General features: G+C 41.3%; 1 pseudogene; it reads left to right on the top strand.

Moving 5' to 3' along the window:
• Positions 1–664: 664 nt before the first annotated feature.
• LOC102852423 lies at positions 665–2,622 on the top strand (annotated as a pseudogene).
• Positions 2,623–5,084: the final 2,462 nt, after the last annotated feature.

The following is a 5,084-nucleotide window of genomic DNA, read 5'->3' as shown; positions in this document are numbered from 1 at the left end:
CAGGAATCCAGAATTAAGGTTGCATAGAGAAGTGTACTCGGGGTGGGGGGTGGGCGGAAGGGACGTGAATTGTATACTAATAAAGGAATTTTTTTCTTTCTTTTTTTTTTTTCTCTCTTCGGAGGGGGAAGCGAGCTGGTGGGGAGGGATGGGTAGGGAGAAAATTGTGGCAATGAATGAATGGAAATCCAAAACCTCTTTAAAAAAAAAGTCCCTTCTAATATTAATTTTGGTCTCTCCTTTTCCCCCCCATGTCTTTCTAATGATCTTTTGCTTTTTTTTGATATCCTTGATGCCATTGCATTACTTTTCTGGTATTTGGTCATTTGTGTTCTATATACCAAATCTATTCTTGAGATGATATCTAAATTCAAATGGGATTTTTTTTTTTTTGCCAGATATTTTGTGGAATTTTCCTGAATTTAGACTTTTCTAGTGCATCTGAACTTCATCTCACATACTTTAAACATGTTGTCAGGAGGAGTCAGACTTTGGAAGGTGACTTTATGCTGGAAAGTTTGAGAGTTGGAGAAAAATTAGGAAAATCCTGAACAAGATTAACTGACACAGTGACTGTAACCGTGGCCTCAAACATATCAGAGATCAGTATTGCATGATAGGACACATTTCAGTTATGTTGCTCATAGAATTGCTATGTCTTGTTATGAGTCATAGTCTAACAGTTTACACAAAAAAGCAACTATCAAGCCTCCAGGTGGACCGCCGCCGCTCTGTCGTCCCCGCCCGGGGGCCAGCGCGGGCGCTGAGGCCTCGGCGGCTCAGACCCGACGCACCGGCCGCCAGGGTGGCGGCCTCCCGCCACTCCACCCCGTTGGTCGCCCAGTACGAACACGAGCATCTCATCGAGGCCGTGGAGGCGGCGCCGGCGAGGGAGGCGGCCGAGGAAGAGCAGCTGAAGGCTGAGCGGGCGGCGCAGGCGGCGGCTGATTATAACTCCACCTTTTCTGGAATGGATGAACCTAAAACTGCAAGCCTTGAGGACACAATAGACATTTCTGGTATTTACCGCTCAAATGCCGAATATTTCAGGAAACTAGAGGAGCTGAAGGCCGCCCACCTGGCCACTATGGCAAAGCTAGAGAAACTGCACAAGAATAAATTAAATTTAAAGGGAGCTCAGCCAGCCATCATCAGGGAAGAGACTCCTCCTCCTACTGCCTCTTCTGCATCTGCATCAGTAAAGAACTCTGACCCGTCTACCTCCCTAGTGCCATCACTTCTGGAGACGACGTAGGCTGTTCTTCCTTGGCATTTCCAGTTTCCTCTGAAGACGACTTGGAGAACCTCCAAAGGGAGACCCCCGACAAAAGCAGGGTGATGACCTTCGCCAACGAGCTCATCAGCAACATGTGGAAAGGCTTTTCTGTCGAGGATTACATCCAGTCTGATGATACAACCGTCTCATTGACTGAAAAAATAAGAAAGAAACCAAAAGAATGGGTGCCAAAGATTACAGTCCCCGAGCCTTTTCAGATGACGGTCCGAGAGCAGAAAAGGAGGGAGGCGAACTTGAAATCCAAGGCAGAAATTGAGATGGAAAACAAGCTGCTGAAGAAGCAGGAGGAGGAAGAAGCAGAGTGCAGGAAGAAGTTCCTGGCCAATCCAGTCCCCGAGTCTGTTTTTCTCCCCCTTTATCGTGAACTAGTCAAGCAAAATGAGGCGCGGAGAAAAGCGATGAAGAAGAGCAAAGAAGCCCTTTTGGCTTCACAGAAGCCATTTAAGTTTATAGCCGGAGAAGAGCAGAAGCAAGCGACCCAAGAAAAGCTGAAAGACTTTTTCAAGCCTACGAAGAAAACCAGTCGATTTAAAGCCAGGCCTGTCCCTCAATCTCTTTAGGATCCAACTGTCAGTGACAGATTCAAAGAAGAAGAGCTTTTGAGAAAGATTCAGGCTCAGAAAAAAGCCCAGGAGCTTTTAGAGGACACCTGGCCTCGGCCAGCTCACAGAAGTCTTGCCACCAAGAAACCCAGACGTCCTGAAAGATGCAAGTGTAAACGCAAGGTCAGATGCCAGGCTCCTGACATCGAAAACGTCCCTGAATAGCACAGGTACCTCTCGGAGAACAAGTGTTCGGTGTCCGTAGCACCCCAGAAGTCTCTCGGTCTCCATAAATCCTCGCGCTCATTGTCTAGAAGAGATAAAATCTTGGCAGACATTAAAGCGGATGAAGAGAATGTCAAGGACACAGATGGGTCTCTTCTGTCTCCAAGGGGCAAGTCAACAGTAAAAAGTACAAGTTCAAAGTCTATGCTCCACGGCTGCACCCCTCCAAAGTCCAAGGTATCTTCCAGAGAAAGAGAGCAAGTCTTCAGGAGATCACTTGAAGAAAAGAAAATGTTGGAAGAAGAAAGAAACCGAATCCTAACCCAGTAGAAGCAAAGAATGAAAGAATTGCAGAAGTTTCTGACAGCCCAGGCTAAGGCTTATGACTCACATGGAAGTTTAACTCAAATATCTAAATCCAGACTAAAATATCTCAGAAAGAGTAACAATGAAAGAATGAAAAAATACAGACAAGAACTAGAAGACAGAGAAGAAAAATGAAAAAAGAGGCCTCTGCTGTTTGAAAGAGTCGCTCAGGTTGTGTTTATTGACCTCTAAGAGCTGTTGTCACATTTTGGCTTGTTTAATAGCTCTTCAGCTCCTAATTTTACAGTCCATTTTTCTCGTGTGTTAACATAATTTACTTAGACATGTTACCATTGCTGTGGCAACTTCATCAGATCAGCCTAGTAAGTGATTCTGCCTAAAATACGAGCATTGAATATTCTTGATGAGGCATGTTAGCGAGACAGAGAACATGCAGTTGTGGTTGAACGTTTTGTTTCCATGTTCTTGTGATGGTGAATAACGCTGCTATGAACATTGATGTACAAATCTCAGTTTTTGCTTTAGTTCTCATTTTCTCGGTGTATATTCCAAGCAGTGAGTCATATGGAATGTCTATGTTCAGCTTTCTGAGGGGGAGCCAAAATGCCTTCCAGAGTAGTTGTACAATTGTAGAATCCCACCAACAGTGTATGAGTTCCTATCTCACCACATCTTCTCCAACATTTATTACTTGCTGTCCTGCTAAACTCTGCCACTGCTCCTGGAATGAGATGCTATCACATTGTGGTTTTGAATTGCACCTTTTTTATTGTCAGTGATTTTGAACATTTCTTCATGTGTATGTTGGCCATTTAAATATCTTCATCTGTGAAAGTTCTTTCCATGTCTTTTGCCCATTTTGTAATTGTGTTATCAGTCTTTTTCTTGTGGAGGTCCAGAAATATTCTGCAAACTTTCGTTATGAAACTCTTGTCCAAGATGATATTGTCAAATGTTTCTTTCCTGTTGGTAGGTTTTCTTTTCATCCTGTTGGAAAAAGTTTTTGATGCACACAGGTATTTAAACTTTAGAAGGTCCCATTCATCAATTTCATCTTGTAAAGTAACTTTCTTGTACCCTCTTTCTTTATAACACTGAATATATTCCCACTGAAGGGAAGATACTATGTGCAGTTTACCTGAGGCTGAGGAGTTCTGTTTCACCTTTTTGAGTGAAGAGTAACTGAAAAAATAATTTGTTATTCTTTTCCATACTGGAGTTATCTGGTTTTGCCCACTTATTCATGCACAGGTGTGTAAAACACTTTCTTGTGTTGCTACTGCTTGCTTGCTCTAAGACCATGAGCTTTGAACAAGGCTTGGTGGAAGTTGAAGGGTTAAGACTTGCACTGGCCCTGTACCATGATATTTCATCTGCCTGATTTGTTGTAAGACATAGATACTAAGCCATAGGAAAAGAGTCTTAGAGAAGAAGCTCAAAAACAAGGACCTTCCTTCTGAATCACCAGAGAGAAAGCCTTCCCTTAGATCTGGTACCTGAAATATGGACACAAAACCTCCTAAACTGTGAGACTTACCTGTAAGTGTGTTGTATTGGGCTGTTGACCTGCTTACTTATAATCACTTTGTAGCTTGAGTATCTGTATACTTGCTTTTTTATCATTGTTCTAATTAGTACAGCACTTGTCTGCTGTACTGATGTAACCTGTTGGTTGCTGTGATGTTGAAGCTGTGCTATTGGGGTGTCAAATGCCAGAAGGGTCACCCATGGGGAGCAGGTTTTAGTGGAGCTCCCAGACTCAGACTAGGAAGAAGGATTGACCATCTACTTTTGAAATAGCAGGCCTCTGAAAACCCTATAAACAGTGGAGGAACACAGAGAGATACAACATTGGAGGTAAAGTCCAGATTGGAAGTCAATCAAAAGGAAGAGAAACCATTTCAAATATCAATATCTTTTAACAGTTGGAACATAGACTGTATGGAGTATGAATGCTAGAAAACTAGAAGTTGTGAAAAATAAAATGGATCATGATATTCTAGTCATGAACATTGACATTCTCAACATTAGTGAGATGCGATGGACTGGCTTTGGCCACTTTGAATCAAATAATCACATGATATATTATGCCAGGAATGAAAAGCAAAGCAAGAATAGTGCTACATTCATAGTTAAAAAGTAAATTTCATGTTCCATATTGAAGTACAATGTTGTGATAAGATATTATCCATACACATACAAAGAAGACTTGTTAATACAAATATTATTCAAATACATGCACTGACTGCTAAAGCCAAAAAAGTAGAACATTTAAGATTGTAAAATTTTGAAGTCTGAAACTGACCAAATATGCAAACAAGATACATTAGTGATAGTTGATGATCAGAATGCAAAAGTTGGGAAAAATGAAGAAGAATGGATAATCAGAAGTACAGATTTGGTGATCCAACATAATGTGAAAATTATTAAACAATATCATATACAAGAAAAATACTGCTGAAGATCATTAAAAACAGCTAGAACAGTATATAGACAGAGAACTGCCAGAAGTTAAAGTTGGATTTAGAAGAGATTGTGGCACCAGGCATATAATTTGCAATGTCAAATGGATCATAACTGAAAGCAAAGAATACTGGAAGAATGTCTATTTGTGTTTTATTGACTATGAAAAGACATTCAACTGTGTGGAACATAACAAATTATGGTTAACATTGAGAAGAATGGGAATTCTG

The sequence above is a fragment of the Elephantulus edwardii genome, unplaced genomic scaffold (genome assembly GCF_000299155.1).
Source record: "Elephantulus edwardii isolate Elephantulus edwardi_28Jun2011 unplaced genomic scaffold, EleEdw1.0 scaffold00010, whole genome shotgun sequence".
NCBI lineage: Eukaryota > Metazoa > Chordata > Mammalia > Macroscelidea > Macroscelididae > Elephantulus > Elephantulus edwardii.
The sequence above is the reverse complement of the archived record's forward strand: the minus strand, read 5'-3'. Positions and strand labels throughout refer to the sequence as shown.